Source organism: Talpa europaea, assembly GCF_964194135.1.
Source record: "Talpa europaea genome assembly, contig: HAP1_SCAFFOLD_83, whole genome shotgun sequence".
NCBI classification, from domain to species: Eukaryota; Metazoa; Chordata; class Mammalia; order Eulipotyphla; family Talpidae; genus Talpa; species Talpa europaea.
The window spans coordinates 95150-114021 of record NW_028168035.1 but is presented as its reverse complement, the minus strand read 5'-3'; the positions used below and the strand labels follow the sequence as shown (position 1 = coordinate 114021).

The 18872-nt window shown below is 41.1% G+C and overlaps 1 pseudogene across 1 annotated transcript; it reads left to right on the top strand.

Annotated features, from left to right (window-relative positions):
- The first annotated feature begins 207 nt into the window (after positions 1-207).
- LOC311187962 (patched domain-containing protein 3-like) lies at positions 208-15734 on the top strand (annotated as a pseudogene). The gene is made up of 4 exons: positions 208-585; positions 1630-1865; positions 6592-6737; positions 14231-15734. The product of its transcript is annotated as a patched domain-containing protein 3-like (transcript).
- Positions 15735-18872: the final 3138 nt, after the last annotated feature.

Genomic DNA, 18872 nt, shown 5'->3' with positions numbered 1-18872 from the left:
GGAGCACTACACCCCTTTGGGCAGCCCAGCCAAGGCCGAGCGACGCTAGGTGCAGGCACATTTCTCCACCAACGAGTCGCACCTGTTCTCCCCGTTGCAGTCCAGCACGGAGGTCAACTTTGCCTCCATCCTGGTGGTCTCCAACACTGCCAATCTGCTGGATAAGTCACCTTCTCAGAAATTAGTCAACTGTATGAGGCGGTGCAGATGCTGACTGCGCCCCTGGGAGATGGAACCCAGGTTCTCTACCCTCAGGTGTGTGCCAGGTACCAGAGCACCTGCATGCCTTCCAAACCACTCCTGTTCATCTGGCAGAAGAATAACAACATGGACCTGAGAAGCATCACCTTCCCTATTTACAACACTTCTGCTGCGCCCCTCTACTTGGCCGGCCTCTTGGGAGGAACCGTCCTAGGTCCCGGCTCAGGAACAAGCCGGTTACTCCTGCACGCCAAGGCCATGTGGATGCAGTACTACCTGAAGACCATGGACCCCGAGGACAGTGCGCGCAGCCAGAAGTGGCTGCTCGAGTTCCTGGACCAAATTCATGCCATTGAAAAGCGTCTGGCCTTGAAGAACATCCTGGTGCCCTGGGCAGGGTTTAGAGGAAGGAGAAGGTGGGAGGGATAAGACCTGTCCAGGGATGTGCCCACACCTGGCTACTTGGTGGAGGCCTTGACATGGTACCGGGTCTGCTCCACTCTCTTTGAAGCTTAAGCCAGCTTTCTTCAAGGGACACCAAGGGAAGCCGCCCGCCTAGATACTGGGTCACATTCTAGTGGGAAACACTCATTTTATACTCCAGGGGTGGGCGTGTTCAGGGCAGACATTGATCTTCAGGGTTCCTTTTGGTTTTCTAGTCAGAATTCTCTCACTTCACATCTGCACTTTTTATGGAACCCCCAAAACTTGCTTGGTGTCACTGGAATAAAAAACAAACCTTTAAGCTGAAGTTCCCTGGTGTTTTTGAAAAACACAATTAGCTCAGGTTTCTCAAGTATTTTCTAGCATCCTGCCAGGCACCTTAGATGTTGAACAAATGCCTGGTGAGAGACACATGCTGGGAAAAGGCTTTGGATACCAGGCCTTGCTGAAATTATGCTTTGTATTTAAATAGCAAAAGACAGCAACCTACTCATCATTTATAAAAAGCCAAAATTTTGACAGTTATCAGTGATTACACAGTATTAGAGAAAATTGAGAATTTGTATACTCAGGAATATTAAACATTGTTTTTTGAAAGAAATCTTAGAAAGCATGCCATGAGTTGGTGGGGAACATTTTTTATTACCTTTATTCTAAAATCATAATTCACACTATTTTAATCTTTTACCGAACTGTAACATGTTTCAATCAATAAGCTATAATTTTTTGATAGATCTTGTCACTCATACACAAATATTGGAATTGAAAGTTATTTTACCTGACTGTATTTTTACGACAGGTGGTCTACTTCACATCACTCTCTAGGAAACTGGAATTTTTTTTTTGTTTTTTTTTTTTAAAGATTTATTTATTTATACAAGCACTGGGTACAGTCAGAAGCGCGGGAGGGTGAGAGAATTCACCAGAGGCAGAGCGGGGAGCAGAACAGGCAGAAGGACCGAAGTACACTGCTGAGGGGAGCAGCGGGCGGCAGGAGAGGTCTGCGTGCCAGGTGGGACCCTCCTCTGGTGGCCGGGGAGCAGCCGGGGATCGAACCCGCACTGCAGAGGCTGCGAGCAGCTTCGCAACCCAGCGCTCAACCGCTGCGCCACCGGGGAGGCCTGGAAACTGGAATTTGAGGCGACTGCTAGGTCAGTGGTCCCTTTGTTTTACACGGCATACCTTCTGATCATATTATTTGCAATCGTATCATGCTACAGGTAAAAAAGAACTTTTATTAGTTTTTAAACTTAAAAATATTTGTTGTAAGATTTTTTTAACGTAACACTTGCCATCCTAACCATTTTAAGTGTACAGTTCACTGGCATCAATCACATCCCCACGGCTGCATACTGTCGTGACTGTTTCCAAATATCTTTTCTAACCCGAAAGAAGAACTCTGTGACCAGTGATCAGTGGCTCCTGCTGCCCTTCTCTCCTCCAGTCCTGAATAACCTTGACTCTATTTTTTCTATGAATTTGCTTTTCTTAGATTTTCATGTCAATGGAATCATACATTTTTTTGTGACTGACTTATTTCACTTATCATAATGCTTCCAGGGTTTGTCCTTGTGCACAAGTGACAGCTTCATTCCGCTTGATGGCTCTGTGCTCCATTGTATGTGTGCTCCACAATTTGGTTACCCACGGTCTTTTGTGGGCACTTGGAATATTTCCTTCTCATGACAATCGTAACACTGCAAGGAACATGGTGTGCTCATGTTAAGAGAATCATTTACAGGTGGAATTGGTGGGTTGCGTGAGAATTCCATAGTCAGCTATTTGAAGAACCATCACATTGTTTTCCAGAGTCCACACCATTTTCGATCCCACCAGCAGTAGATAGGGGCTCAGCTTTTACACACTCTCCCTATAAACCAAAACTCATCCTTTTCCCTTTTATCAATTTTACCTGTCTTCTTAGTTGGTGTCAAGAGGTATCTCATTGTGATGATGATTCATGTTATATGATCATGTTGATTATCTTTTCAATTGTTTATTGGCCTCTTGTATATCCTCTTTGGAGAAATGTCTATCCAAGTCCTTTGCCCTTCTTATAATTGGGTTGTTTGACCTTTTGTTGTTGATTCAAGTTTTTCATTAGCACTTTGCATATTTCAGTTATTAAGCCACTTCTCAGCTATATGACTTGCTGATATTTTCTCCCTCTTTATAGACTGTCTCTTCACTTTCTTGACAATGGCCTGTAACAATTAACATTTTTTTTTATTTTTTTATGAAATCCAACATATCTAATTTTTTGGTACTTGTATTTTTGGTATTATATCTAAGTGTACATTGACAAGCCCAAGGTCATGCACACTGACCCTGTGTTTCCCTCTACAAGTTTTTATGGTTTTAACTGTTTTATTTAGATTATTGATCAATGTCTAATTCAGTTCTGTTTACGGTATTTAGTAAGGTCCCAGCATCATCCTTGTGTATGTGAAGATCCAGTTTTCAAGAACCATTTATTGAAAAGACTTTTCCAGTTTGTTAGACTTACTACACTTGTCAATCAACTGGCTATATTTATGGATTATTTCTGGACTCCTAATTCTATACTGTTAGTCTGTATGTTTATTTGCATGCTAGTACCACATTGCATTTGTTGTTTGTTTGTTTGTTTTTTAAGATTTATTTATTTTATTTATACCAGCACTGGGTACAGTCAGAAGCGTGGGAGGGTAGAGAATTCACCAGAGCCAGATAGGGGAACGGAATGGGCAGACTGACAAAATACACTGCTGAGGGGAGCAGCAGGTGGCACGAGAGTTCCGCGTGCCAAGTGTGACCCTCACCCAGCGGCCAGGGATGGAACTGGCGCTACATAAGCTGCGGGCAGCTTCGCAAGCCAGTGATCAACCGCTGAACCACTGGGGAGGTCCCCACATTGTTTTAATTACAGTAACTTGTTGTAAGTTTTGAAATCTGGAAATCTCAGTCCAGCAACTTTTTCTTATTTTTCGAGATTGTTTTGGATATCCTGGGCTCCTTGCAATTTCAAATGAATTTGAGGGTTGGCTCCTCCATTTCTGAAAAAGAAAAAAGGAAATTGCAATTTCAATAGAAATTGAGTTGAATCAGTAGATTGCTGGGTGATTGACATTTTAACAGTATTAATCCTTCACATCAACTAAGGTTGTCTTTCTATTAAATTAGGTTTTCTTTCACCAGTGTTTTATAATTTTCAGTGTACACATCTTTTACCTCCTTGGTCAAATGTATTCTTAAGTATTTTCTTCTTTTAGATACTATTTAAATAGAATTGCTTTCTTAATTTCTTTTGCAATTGCTCTTTGCACATCAGAACTGATGTTTATAAGTTCTTCTTGTATCTTGTAGCTTTGTTGAATTTTTTGTAACTAGTAGTTTTCTTGTGGATGCTTTGGGATTTTCATATCTGTGATTATGTAATCTCTGAAACAGGATACTTATATTTCTTCCTTTCCAGCTTGAATTCTTTTTATTCTATTCCTTGACTAATGGCTCTGGCGAGCAATTCCAGCACAATGCTAAATCTGGTCAGCATCTCTAAGTTTCACTTGTTTGTATTGTATATGTGTTTGTTGGTTGTTTTTTTAGCTTTTCAGCTCCAGAATTTCTGTTTGGTTCCTTTTAAATTTTTCTATGTATATTATTATTATTTCATTCATATATTGCTTTCCTTGTCAGTGTTCTCCTTGAGTATTCTGAGCATATTTAAGACAGTGTTTCTCATAGGATTTGTCTAGTATGCCTTCCTCCTTTCCACACTGCAAGACTACTTCCTGGGTTGGAGCAGGCACAAAGAGGAAAATAACCAGGAAATTTCTGTTAGCACAGGTGCTGAGTATAGTCCTAATACTTGCCTTCCTTGGACTTGAATATATGTAACTGATTTTCCTGCTAGTGCTTTTGTAGATTCTTTTGGCATCTCGCCCTCCCTCTCTCTGTTATCAATACGACTATCTTATGTTTGTTTAGCTCAGGGATTCAACACATTTGAGCATTCCATATTTTTTTGGCTTGGAATGAAATCATTTGGACAATAGTAAGACCTTCCCAAGAGAGTATGGCCAAATTGAACACCATTCTATGGCAAGTAGTGGTATATTGAGTTTGTAGTCTATTTCAAATTTGGCATTTTAGAAATGACAAAACTTATTATGCCAACTATTAGATCAATTTCTGAGAAAATCTGGAAAATCTTTCTCCTCTCAAATATACTTTAATTGTTCTTGTGTTTAATAGACATCATTATCTTTTAGAAAGATGTGGCCTCCACCCCAAACATACAGTTTTCTAAGTGTAATCATTTCCAATTCAGCCCGATGCTGTCAAGTTATTAGAATGTTCAGAAAATTGGCCATTTTGCTGCCAAGGATGCCTCAATTTGACTGACCATTGGAATCGTGTTTGGAAAATTTTAGATAAAATGATTCTGCGCAGCGTCATTGTAAACCTACTGAGTGAAGATCTGTTGATCCCAGGTCATAGGAAATCTAAAGTTCGATTATTCTCCAATCATTTTGATAAACTGTTTCTATCAAGTTTCTTGTAGGGTTCTAGAATATCTGTAAGTGCATTCATCAGTCTCCTACAGTGTCCATTTTCATATCTTTCCTTCACTTATAATTAATAACAGTTGCTTAGAAAACATCAGCACAACTAGTCAAAGTAAAGTCACTGTAGCCAACAATTTAACTTCCTACATCAGTGTCTAAAAATTTTACATAAAAAGGCAGAAAATTGTAAAAGGGATTGAGACTAAACATGTCCTGTGTAGCTCTTGCTAATCTTTTTGCATTTGAAGTTTATCTTTGTTATGTTCTTATCTTAAATATTTATAAATATTGTTTTCAAGAAATATTGCAAAAGGAAAACATTCATTATGTTCAAATTTGTTGTAACCAAGCGATTTACTTTTTCTCTGAAATTTGTGTGTGTGTGTGTGTGTGTGTGTATTTGGGACACTAAATTTAACTCGAGGCACCAGCAGTTTGAGAAAAAGTGAAACACATCAACGGTGCAGAAAACTTTTAATAAAAAGAAAGTTTTGCTATGTGAATATGGTCTGAAAAAGTCTTTTCGTCACATTCTGTTTTGGAATCGGTAGCTCCATTTCCTTAGTTTTCTCTCCTAATCTTCACACTTAGTTTCTTTTTCCTATAGAAGTCCAGAGAGACTTTTATCAATCATTTGTTTTAAAACTCTTCACATAAAATTAAAATATAAAACCACAGGTGGCTGTCAATATTTTAAAATGTAATGTAGTTATTGTGGAGGCAAAGTACTGCATACATGCTTTCAAATGCTCTCTCTATATTCACATTTCTGGTGCAGAAAAGTCTTGTGTTGATCCAAAAACAGTACATTTCAAAACATTTTTTTTTTTTTGCAATTAATAGCAACTTTTCTGAACCCACTTCATCAATAAAGGAGAATCTTGAAACTGTTTTAGCAGGATGCTTTCATGCATTTTATTAACCACATACTATCTCTGTTGTACAGGAACCCTTTAGGTTGGTGTTAATAGCTAGTTGGGATCAGGAAATGAGTGCAAAGATAATTGGATGTGGGTACTATCTCAACTACAGCTGCCTGCCCTTTAGTGTTGTGTTCGATTCACACACAACTCCTTGAACACTAGAGTGGAATTAACCATCTGCTGAGCTCCAGTACATGTATGTTGTTCTGAAACACCATCAGGGAATTAGTGCTTGGCCAGCTGCATAAGAAGATAGTTAAGTTAAAGCACAAAATGCCAACTTTTATTTTCCCTCTTTGAATTGGTATAGTTGGTCTGGGATAGTGCATGGGAATTAAAGGTCTCCAGGAGACAGGTGTAGAATGATTGCAGGAGCGATTTCAGAACAGGTCCAAATCAAGAATGTCATGAATTGATGGAATTTGAGTATGGAAGCTGCTTCTAAAAATTCATCATTTTTCCCTCCCTATTTACAGGTTTAGCTGTATACGAAACAAAATGTTTATTGCAGTCGTTGGAGTGATTTCTGTTGCCTTGGCAGTGGTGAGTGGCTTTGGCCTCATGTTGAACATGGGGGTGCCATTTGTGACAATAGTTGCAAATGCACCATTTCTAATACTAGGTGAGTAAAGCAAATGTGAGGCTACACTATGTGTGTGTTTGGGAGAAAGTAGATAACAGAAAGAGTTTATGATAGATTAAATAAAAGAACTGTGCTTAGATGACGACAGATCCAAAATAAGGTGTCAGAAATGAAGACAAACATTAAATTGTGTCTTCAGAGCTGGAAAAAATAAGGACCCCAAATGGAAAAGAAAAGAGAATGACATGAGCAGGCAGTTCTCTCTCTCTCTCCTCTCTCTCTCTCTCTCTCTCTCTCTCTCTCTCACACACACACACACACACACACACACACACACACACACACACACCCCTGAAAAGGGAAAATACAATACACTGAAAATGTAAGGGGGAAAATATATGACCTCTCAATCAAGGGATGCAAATTAAACCAAAACTTAGATGCCTTGTTTTCTTATTAGAATAATAAAAATTGCGAGACTGAAGCTTTTGGGGTGGTTGTATGTAATGAACACTGTCATCTGCTGCTAGGAGAAGATTATGAATTGGCTCATACTTAGTCCAATTTTTGTATCAAATCAAAAGGTTTACAAGGGGATTCAAGGTGCATGTCTTTCACCTCTTCATTCTACTTCTAGGAATTTGTCCTAATAATTGAAAAAATGCTCCAAAAAGTAGAGTAAGTATGTTCATTTCAGTGTGATTGAGAATTGAAAAAATAATTAAAAGCAATCTACCATATCCACATGAGATTGGTGAATTCAAACCTAGGAAACCTTTATATTCCCACCAAGAAAGTACTAGGGTTCTTTTTCTCCTTATCTTAACCAACCTCTGTGGTTTCTGTTAGATACACATGTAGACCATTCTCACTGTGAGGTGGTACATCCCTCTGCTTTTGATTTGCCTTTCCATGATGATACGTGATGTTGAACATTTTCTTCATGTGCCTGCTGGCCATCTGTGTGTTGTCTTTGGAGAAGTGTCTATTTAGCTCTCCTGTGCATTTTTGATTGGCTTGTTTTCATTTGGTTGAGTTGTCTGAGTCCTTTGTAGATCTTAGACATTAGCTACTTGGCAGGTGTGTGATGTGCAAATGTATTTGCCCATTCAGTAGGGTGTCATTTCATTTTGATGAGACTTCCTTTCGCTGGGCAGAAGCCTTTTAGCTTGTGTAGTATCATTTGTTTATTTTTGCTTTTGTCTTCTTGAAGTTGGAGTCAAATCCCCAAAGACAGCCATGAAGCCAATATTATGGCGTATTTTGCCTGGTTCCTGGAGAGAGTGGTCTAGTTCGTTTTTCTACTTGTGGCTACCCAGTTTTGCAGTACCGTTTGTTGAAGAGAACTTCGTTTTTCCATTGTGTACTCTTGACTCCTGTTTTGTACATAAACTGTCCATAAAATTATGGGTTTATTTCTCGGCTGTCATTTCTATACCATTGGTCTGTGTGTCTGTTTTAATTCCAATACGTTTTTTGGTCAATATTGCTTTGACTATTGGGGGTCTTTTCTGGCTCTATATAAATTTCAATTAAATTTGCTCTATTTCTTTGAAAAATTCCACTAGAACTTTGATAGGAATTACATTTCATCTCTATCTGTCTTACTTTGGAGAAGGTGTACACGTTAACAATATTAATTCTTCCAATCCATGAGCGGGGAATATCTTTCTATTTTCTTGCATCGTCTTCTATTACTTTTAGCAATACCTTATCATTTTCATTGAATCGATCATTCACCTCTTTATTTTTTTTTACTTTTATTTCTTTTTTTTTTAATTTTTTACATCATTGTTCATTTTTCAACAATGTTTCCTTCCCCCCATCCCCTCATGTGTAGTCCCCATAGAGTTTCCTTCCCCAATGCACCCGTGCACCATCACCTCAGTCCCCAGTGCTCCTCCCTCCCTCTGATCCCTCTCCTTCCTCCTCCCCTGCAGGATGTCTCTGATTTATAATTTTGTCTTTGTTTTGTTGTGTTTTGTGCTGTTATTATTTTTTTACGCTGATGTCTTTTTTGGTTCCCCTATATTCCTGCTTTAAGTGAAACCATCCGATATTTTTCTTTTTCCTTCTGGCTCATTTCACTGAGAAAAATCCTTCTAGATCCATCCATGTTGCTACAAATGGCATGAGTTTATCTTTTTTGATTGCTGAATAATATTCCATTGTGTATATGTGCCACCTCTTCTTAGATCATTCACCTCTTTTGTTAGGCTTATTTCTAGGTATTTAATACTTTTCAATGTTATTATAAATGAGATTGTTTTCCTGAGGGCTTTTTCTTCTAGTTCATTATTTGCATATAGGAATTCAACAGAATTTTGCATGTTGCTTTTGCAGTCTCTCACTTCACTGATTGTTCGAATATTTTGTAAAATGTAGTGTTTAGGTTTTTCTATATGTATTATCATGTCATCTATAAATAGTGATAGTTTGACTTCTTTGTTTCCAGTTTGGGTTCCTTTTGTATCCCTCTCTTGCCTAATAGCTTTAGTACCTCCAATACTCTGTTGAACATAGGTGGGGATAGTGCACATCATTGTTGTGTATCTGAAATCTTGTCCTATTCTCTCCCTGAGGATGTTACCTGTGGGTGTGGTATAGATGCCTTTTATCTGTGGAGATATGTTCCTTCTACCCCCTTATACTAAGAGTTTTTTCTTACTGAGTCTAGCTAGAAGTTTTCTATCTTATTTTTCCCCTAATTTCCAGCTACTCATTTCATTGATTTTTTAAATTAAAATACATTTTTAACATTTATTTATTTATGCATACAAGGTGGGGAGTACAGGTCAGAGGTATGAGGGGATGAGTGGATTCACCAGAGACAGAGCGGGGAACGGAACAGGCAGACTGATGAAAATACACTGCTGAGGGGAACAGCGGGCAAGTCAGGAGATATCTGCTGCAAAATGTGCGCAGCTCCCTGGTCAAGGATCGAACCCGTGGCCCAGTGGCTTCAGATAACTTCATAGGATGTGTCTTACCCTTGCACCACCTGGGAGGCCCTCAATGACTTTTTTAAACTGTCATTTTAAATTCTATGTCATTTATTTCCACTGTGATTTTTTATTATTTCCTTCCTTCAACTAGCTTTTTTGCTAATTCTTTCAGGTAATGTTAGCATATTTATTTGAGTTCTTTCTTATTTCTTGATGTGTGCCTGTGTTGCCGTGTACTTCCCTTTTGGAACTGTTCCTGCTCCTGGCCAGAAGTTCTGATAGGTTGTGTCTTCATTTTCCGTTGTCTCCAGGTGTTTTTTAAATTTCTTCTTTGATTTCCTCATTAACCCAATAGTCATGAGTGTGGTGCTTTATAGTCGCCACCTACTCAGGGTTTTTCCCACCTTGCTTTTGTGCTTGATTTCTATTTGATACCATTGTGATTGGAAAAGGTGCCTGACAATGATTTCAAACTTCATGGATTTATTCCCACTTGTTTTATGATCCAACATGTGATCCACTCTGGAAAATGTTCCATGTGACCTTCGGAAGAAAGTGTGCTCAGCGTTTGGGGAGTGTAGTTCTCCATAAATGTCTGGTGGGCTCAAGCGGTCTATTGCTCACTTAAGGCGATTGTTTCCTTGTCGATTTTCCCTCTGGTTGATCTGTCTTTGATGTAAGTGGGGTGTCAAAGTCTTCTACCATCATTGTGTTGTGGCCAATGTCTGTTTTTAGGTTTGTCAAATAGTTGTCTTATATATTTGGGTGCACCTTTGTTTGCTGCATGTATACTGATGGTATATTGATCCTTTCCTGATGTGTTGCTCCATTAATCACTATGCAATGACCATTCTGCCTCTTGTTCCCCTTTTTAACTGCAAGGTTTTTCTTTGTCTGATGAAGTATGTCTGTCTCTGCCTTTTTGAGGGTCCCATTCACTAGTAGGATTTTTTTCCCAGCCATTTATTTGCTTTGAATCTGTTCATCTTCTGAACTCACATAGGTCTCCTGGAGACAACAAGAAGTTGAATTTCTTTTCAGATCCAACCATCCTTTCTGTGCCTTTTGCTTGGCAAATTCATTCCATTCACACTTAAAGTGATCATTGATATAAAGGTATTAGCTACTGTATTTTTGTCTTTAGTTTTCTGTTCTATAATTTAGCTTCTTGTGACTTTTCTCATGGGAAATTCAGATAGGAGTTCTCTTTTCAATATTTCTTGAAGAGGAAGTCTAGTGATAACAAACTCCTGCTTTCATTTGTCTGGGAAGTCCTTATTTTCTCCCTCACATCTGAACGAGAGTCTTGCAGGATATGTATTCTTGGCTGGCAGTTTTGATCTTGGAGTGTTTCGAATACATTATTCCATTCTCTCCTCACTTGTTGAATTTCCTCAGAGAATTCAGACGTAAGCCTGAAGAGGGTACTTTTATAGGTTATCTGCTTTTTTCTGCCTGACTGCCTTCTTCGTTCCGTCTTTGCCTTGAACTCTTTCTAGTTTCCTTACTGCACATTTTGACATAGGTCAACTTCAGGAGGGGACCTACCTTGGTGGATTTGCTTCCAGGCCCTGAGGTCTGCCAAGGGCTACTTCCAGGACTGCCTCCTGCCTCCCCCCCCCCACTAGAGATCACTGATGTCTGCACCAATGCCTGCTGTGGCTGGTCTGCTTCCAGTCCTGCCCTGGCTCACTGGGAACTGCCAAGGCCTGCAGTCAATGGGCCTGCTTCCATGAGCCACTGCTGAGCTCACAGATCTGAACCACTCTCTGGGGGCCTGGGTGGTGGTTCTGCTTCAGGACCCAGTCTGGAGGCTTGCTGAGGTCATCCAAATGTTTCTTTGTAAGCACATTGCCAGTTCTGCCAGGCCCACTGGGGCTCACCTCACTGCCTAGGCAGGCTACCTGTTTGGCCTGTTCCACTGCTGGCTGGGGTCTCCCTCCTCTGGATGGGCACTTAACTTGTACTGTAATTGTCTGTTTTTCCTTCAGGAGTCATTGGCTTTGTTCTGTTGCAATCTAGTTTGAACACATGGAGAGGGTGAGCCCAGCATCTTTACTGTGCTGCCATTTTGCCCCTTTGGCATTATTTTTTAAGTGAACTTTCTATGCCTTTATTTTTGTTACTTCTAGGACCCATATGAGATGGATGTGATTTCTCTCTGTTTTCCCAAAAGGAAAACATGATATCCTTTTTCAAATTCCTTTTTTCCTGCATTGTTATATTGTGTGTTTGCCAATATGGTGTTTCTTGAGCTCACCGATTATTTCCATTGCTTCTGTTTGCCTGCTACTGAGGCCCTCAATGAATGTTTTTCATTCAGTTATAGTGTTTCAGACTTCTGTGATTTCTAACTGTAGCCACCTCATATTGCTTTGTTTGTATTCTCTTGTTGGCTCATGTCCTCTGTTATTGGAGTTCCATGGCTTTGTTAGAACTGTTGCCCTAAATCTATGTCAGTCATGTGTTGCCGTTTTGCTTGAATGGGGCTCCCATCTTGTTTGTCTGTCCCCTCGTTTTTAATTTTGATGGGTTGTAGTGGGGATAGACTTTCAAATCGTTGTCTATTCCCCTGTTGAAGTAACAAGCGAACTGGTACTTATGAGGGGCAGAAGGTACAGTGAGTGCCAGGGCAGTGGGGCACCAAAGAATCACCCCAATGAATGCCAGGAATTCAAGCTTCCTACTGTGCTGTGGATACCAGAGGTGGTACTGCAAAGTGCTCCCCACTTCTTTGCCCACTTCTCAGCCTTAATGACCTTCATGGCTTCATGCTCACGCTAAGCTGTTCTTGAATGCTTGAGCGTGAGCTTGAGCACTGGGCTCAGATTGCAGCTGACATGGACTCACAGGCAGGGAGTTCTCTTCTCTTTTGACACTCAAAGCCTTATCCTGGGGTGTGAGTGCCTGTCATTAGCAGGCACTGAGCTCTAGTTTACCAGGATTCCTTTGTTGTTTTGGATTTAGCCACATGTTAGGGTGGCAATTTCTCTGAATATCCCAGTCTCGAGTAGTAGCCTTTTCTATGGGAAGACACAGGTGACCTGACTCAGCTCTCCCTGTTGAGAGGTCAGGATCCAGCTGTTCTATACTGTGAGACTCCACTCAAGCCAGTAATGCTCATGCTGAACTACCACCCCAAAGCTTTCCAGTTCCTGGCTGTCAACTTGCTGACTCCCTTATTCAGTGCATTGCCAGGTCTCAGGAGTCCCTGGTATTGCTGTGTGTCAAACCCACAACTGTAGGGGTTTCCTTTAAGATTTATTTATTTATGTATACAAGAGCTGGAGTACAGGCCGGAGGAGAGGGGGCATGAGAGGATTCTCACTGACTGAAATACACAAGCAGACTGACTGAAATACACTGCTGAGGGGAGCAGCGGGCGAGTCAGGGGAAGTCTGATCGCCATGTGGGTTGCTCCCTGGCCAGCCAGGGCATCGAACTCGTGCTGCAGAGTCTGTGGATTTCTTCACAGGCTGTGTCTCAACCCCTTGCGCCACCAGGGAGGCCCAAATGTAGGGGTTGTTGCATAGCATGTGCCCACCCGCCACGAGTTGTGCAGCCCCAATCTCACTACACAGAGTTTGCTTCATGTTTTCCCACCCTTGGGCCTGCTGCTCCTCAGATATGCTGTGGAGGTCTGTTTTTTCCTTCAGGGGTTTTGGGCTTTGCTCTATTGCAATCTAGTTGTGGGTATCTGGAGAAGGTGAGGCCATCTTGCAAGATTCAGCTAGGGAAGTTCGAATGACATAATCTGGATTTCAAAAACACACTAGCAGGAAAACTAGTGTGAGTGTGCCTGTCAATGACACCGTGCCTCTCAAGTCATACTGCAAAGATAGATTGATGCTGTTGGTGGTCAGATAGGTTCAGTAACAGAAGGTTGGCTGAAAGTGTTTATGCATTTCTGTGAAATGGCTTATGAGAGAAAATGGTCTCTGAAGTAATCTAGTGGAATCAGAAACAGATTGCTAATCCTGCTTGAACTAACATGCATCCACCAGGTTTCCTGATCTCAACACCGAGGTACCATAATTGGAGAGGTGGAGTATACTGCACGGTGCGTAAATAATAGGAATCCGTGCAAAGCACAAGCTTATTACAGAGGGAGGAGTATGCTCTGTTGTGGACTCAGAGACAACCAAGGAGAGTGTTACCTAAACACAGATTCTGTGAGATTAATAAAACCTGAAGGACCAAAGAATAAGACCTTAAGGGACAAAGGATCATTTCACTTAGATGTGGAATATAGGGAAACTAGACAAAGGGTCAGACAAAGACAAACTTTCAAAGCAACTCTTGAAAGCTGTCCTAGAGCTGAGACAGCCAGGAAGCAGGGGGAGGAGGGGGGGTGGTAAGAGGGACCGGAGGAGAGCACAAGGACGCTGGTGGAGGACCAAAGGTGCGCTGGTGCTGGGAGAGCGAAGGTGGCCACACCTGAGGGGAGAAATCCTAGACTGTCAAAAACTCAACAAGGATGTAAAACAATGTTGCTTCATTCAAAAGAGAAAAAGGGGGAAACCTTTTGAATTATGCTATTTACACTTTTATGGATATTAATGTGCATTAAGATTTTTTTTTTTACAGGTGTTGGCGTTGATGACATGTTTATCATGATTTTTGCCTGGCAGAAGACCAACATCATGGACAGCGTACAACAGCGAATGTCTGACATCTACTCCCACGTGGTGGTGCCCATTACCATCACCACTCTCACAAATGTCCTGGCCTTCTTTACAGGGGTAACAACCTCCTTTAAGTCCGTGCAGTACTTTTGCATTTACACGAGAACAACCTTGCTCTTCTGTTATTTTTATAACATCACCTGTTTTGGAGCCTCTATGGCCCTAGATGGTAAGAGAGAAGTGGCCTGTCAGAGCAGGCTGCAAAGGTCAGAGGGTAACCCGGACCAAAACTCTTCCTCGCTGATAATGTGCTGCTGCCTCCCATTTAGTTCTCTTCGAACTGATGAAGAATCGAGCATCCATCCAATGGACTTGTTCTTTAGAGATTATTTTGGCCCCTTTCTCACAAACACTAAGTCCAAATTTGTGATAGTGGTTTTATACCTTCTGTACATCGCATTCAGTATATATGGCTGTTTCCAAGTGCAGGAAGGTTTAGACCTTCGGCATCTGGCAAGTGATTCCTATATCACACCCTATTTTAACATCCATGAAGAGCATTTTTCAGATTATGGTCCCATAGTGATGGTTATCATGACTGAAACAGTTGACTACTGGGATAAAGACACAAGGCAAACATTGGGGAAATGTCTGATCGCTTTTGAAAACAGTGATTATGTCGTTGAAAATCTAACACAGTTTTGGTTACAAGCATATATACAGTATATGGAAGCCAACAACTTAGCTGTAAATGACAGAGATAGTTTTATAAACAACATTCCTGTTTTTTTATTGAGTTTCCAATTTTTACATATGATATTAATATTTCATCATCACATGAGATTACTTCTTCCTGGGCCTTCATTCAGACCACGGGTGTTTCTTCTTTGCGCAGTAAGAACAACATGTTATTCCAATTACGAAGTATTGCCAAAAGGTGTGAGATTCCCCTAATGGTGTATAACCCAGCATTTATCTATTTTGAACAATATTCTGCAATCTTAGAAAACACTATTGGAAGTGTCATTGTTGCAACTATAGTTATGTTCATTGTTTCTTTATTGTTAATTCCCCACCCACTGTGTTCCTTGTGGGTCACTTTTTCTATTGGGTCTGTGATTGTAGGAATAACAGGTTTCATGGGATTCTGGCATGTCAACCTTGATTCCATATCCATGATGAATCTTGTGATTTGTATAGGGTTTTCTTTTGATTTTTGTGCACATATTTCATATGCATTTGTTTCCATTTCTAAACCCTCAGCAAACCAAAAAGCAATTGAGGCATTGTTTTTGCTAGGTAACGCAGTGTTACAAAGTGCACTGTCAACAATAACAGGAGTGTCTGTTTTATCTGTAGCTAACACATACATCTTCAGGACCTGTTTTAAGATTATGTTTCTTGTCATGGTATTGGGGGCTATTCATGGCCTAGATTTTATTCCAGTATTCTTAACCATTTTTTGAAGATTTGTTGGAATATCCACTTACAAATCAGAGCCCCATCCTAGAATTCTTGACTGCCCCAACCCAGTCTGGTAAAAATGCTCTATTAAGGATAGTTGATAAACTGAAAACAAATGCATGTTTCCTTGATTGGGAAATCTCATTCCAAGCTGTTCTTTAAAATATCCTTAGAAAAATTAATTAGTCCTACATTAAAATGTTTTATAAATTAGGAACTGTTGTCATCTTTATTTTAAACTATAAAAATTGGGTGTAACCAGGCATATGAAAAAATGTTCAACATCACTTGCAATCAGGGAAATGCAAATCAAAACTACAATAAGATACCATGTCACACCAGTGAGATGGCACATATTATAAAAACTAGCAACAACAAATGTTGGCAAGGTGGGAGTGTAAACTGGTCCAAACACTATGGAAAGCTGTGTGGAGATTCCTCAACCTACTAAAGATAGAGCTTCCATATGATCCAGCAATCCCACTCCTAGGTATTTACCCAAAGGACACAGAAACATCAATTCCAAAGAGCACTTGCACCCCTACGTTTATAGCAGCACTGTTTACAATAGTGAAGCTTTGGAAACAGCCCAAATGCCCAAAAATAGATGACTGGATCAAGAAGATGTGGTACATATACACCATGGAATATTACTCAGCATTCAAAAAAGATAAACACATGCAATTTGCAGCAACATGGATGGAGCTGGAAGGGATCATGCTCAGCGAAATAAGCCAGAAAGAAAAAGAAAAATACAGGATGGTCTCACTCATAGCAGGAATCTAGAAAACTTAAATAAGGGATCAGGAAAATAAATAACTATAAGAAAGTGAAAATCAAAATCAATAAACTATGAACCAGAGACAGTCTATGGTGGGTACGGGTCAGGGAGGGGAGGGATTGGGGTCAAAATAAGGGGGTTGCAATTGTATGGGGAATATAAAAATAAAATTTATTTAAAAAATAAAAAAAAAGACACATTTCCCTGTAGATTACTATGGCGATCCCAGGTTTAGCTCTGCTGGGATGTCATTGTATGCACATTCTGAACAAAGTTTTGAAGTACCTAAATTATCTCTTCAGAAGAATAGAGACAATAACTGTACCTGTGTCTTTTAAAAAGAGCAGAAGTGTCGACCTCCCTACGATCATCCTCAAAGTTTACTCTCTCCCCATCACCTATTTTCTTGGCCATCTCCAGCCTCGGGCCTGCACAGACTATTGCCACTTCTTACAGAGACAGTGTCTATGAGTAAGAGATGAAATTATTTTATCTACTGCCACAGTAACCTGTTTTATTCCATAAATACCTCAGACCATCTGGCCTAAAGACACAAGAGCAAAATCCAAAGGGAAGGACCATCCTATTCTTATTCACAATCAGGAGGCATGGACCTCAACAGACTTTGCGGTGTGATATTTAATCTACAGTGTAAGAATCTCCTAAGGTGAGAGCTACTTTAAGCTAGACATGGGGCAGCTCACTGGGTTTTAAGTGTCATTGGATATAGCTTTTTGAACATACATTATTACACTGAAGGTAACTGAAGATGAAGAAATGAGGAGCTATGTGAAGATCAAAGCTTCTATGGCAGGAGCCTGACCTCCTTTTAGGTTTGGAAACCCATGGGGCCTGTTTGTGAAACACTGCATTTAAAATTAAAAAATGCCCTTTAGAGAACCATTCAGCACAAAGTTCATTGTGAAAACAGAAGAAAATAAATGCTGATGCTGATAGCAGCAAAGGGGCGGGCTAGTGTCAGGACCCTTCTTTCCATGAGGTCACACATTCCTTCCCCATGGGTCTGTTTGTACACTCCCTTCCTTCCTTGCTCTAGCAGAGGATTCCTCCTCAGCTTTCTTAAGGCAATAGTTATGTGCTCATCTTCCCACCAGGAGGAAAAGTCACTCCCTTCTCACCATTCATCCCATCCATGCATTGCCTGCACAATGTCAAAGAATGCATCAGAGAGAGATCAACATGGCAGAGGGGAAATGCTGCGAGTAAGTCCTCCCATAAAAAAAAAAAAAAGTTAATAGGGAGGAAAAATGGCAGGTCCCTGTGAGAACTGGGATGCAGAAGATAAACGGGTGACTCTGGCAAACTGCACAGAGAAGAAAGTTGTCATAAGAGGACAAGAAGGGAGGAAAGCTCAGAACCTGGCTACCCTCTCCCACCCACAAAGTCAGCACTCTCCGACCAACAGAAAGGAGGAAAATAAACAAACAAGCAAAAACAACTAACAAGAACAAACTACACATCAAGCAGGACTGTGAGTCGAAAGGAACTATTTCAGGCACTGTACCCTGTGAACTGGAACTGTGGAGATCTGGGCAAGGATAACTGCGGAGGTGAGTGAATGGCTCGCGCCATTAGAGGAAGATAAGGACTCCACGGAGACCTATAAATAGCCCAAGACCAGCCCAAATAGCCCAAGACCAGCCCGTAAGCTTGTGCTGAGGAAAAGCAGTGCACTTGAAAAGAATATGCAGATTGTGGATCCCAGCTGCCCAAGTCCCTGCTCCTGTGGGGAGATGCGCGGGAGCACTCATTGAGGTGGATGTCCCTCACTGAGTAATCAGAAACCAGGCGCCCAGACATGGGAGCAGGTTGCAAAAGGCGCACCATGTCTGTGGATACTAAACTGGGCTACAGCCCGCATCCTGGATCTGAGGGCTTCGGAACTGAGAGCACAAAATTCGGGGTGCAGGATCTCCACGACAGTGGGGCACAGGGAAGTCCCTGCACCCCCATGCCTTGGAGGCTCTCCATGCCACTCCCACTCTGTTCCCCTGGGCCCATGGGGGAGAAAGACAGTTCTGGAAGAACACTAGAAAAGACCTCTGGCGACACCTAGTGACCAGAAAAAATCACCAACATCCTGAGAGTTGGAAACCAGGGATCCCAAAAACACCCTCAGGCTCCAAGAGAGGGTGGGCAGCGCAAAAGGGGGTAAGGAGGGAAATAAGGCATAGAGCAAGACCCCATCCTAAAACTGAGAGCCAGCCACAGGATCCGGGGCATGGGATGTGCCATAACAGCAGGCACTGCACAGGGTGACAGCCAGCATTTTGGATCTGATAGCGCTGCAACTGAGACCTAGAGTGCAGAAGTCAGGGCATGGAATCCATACATCTGT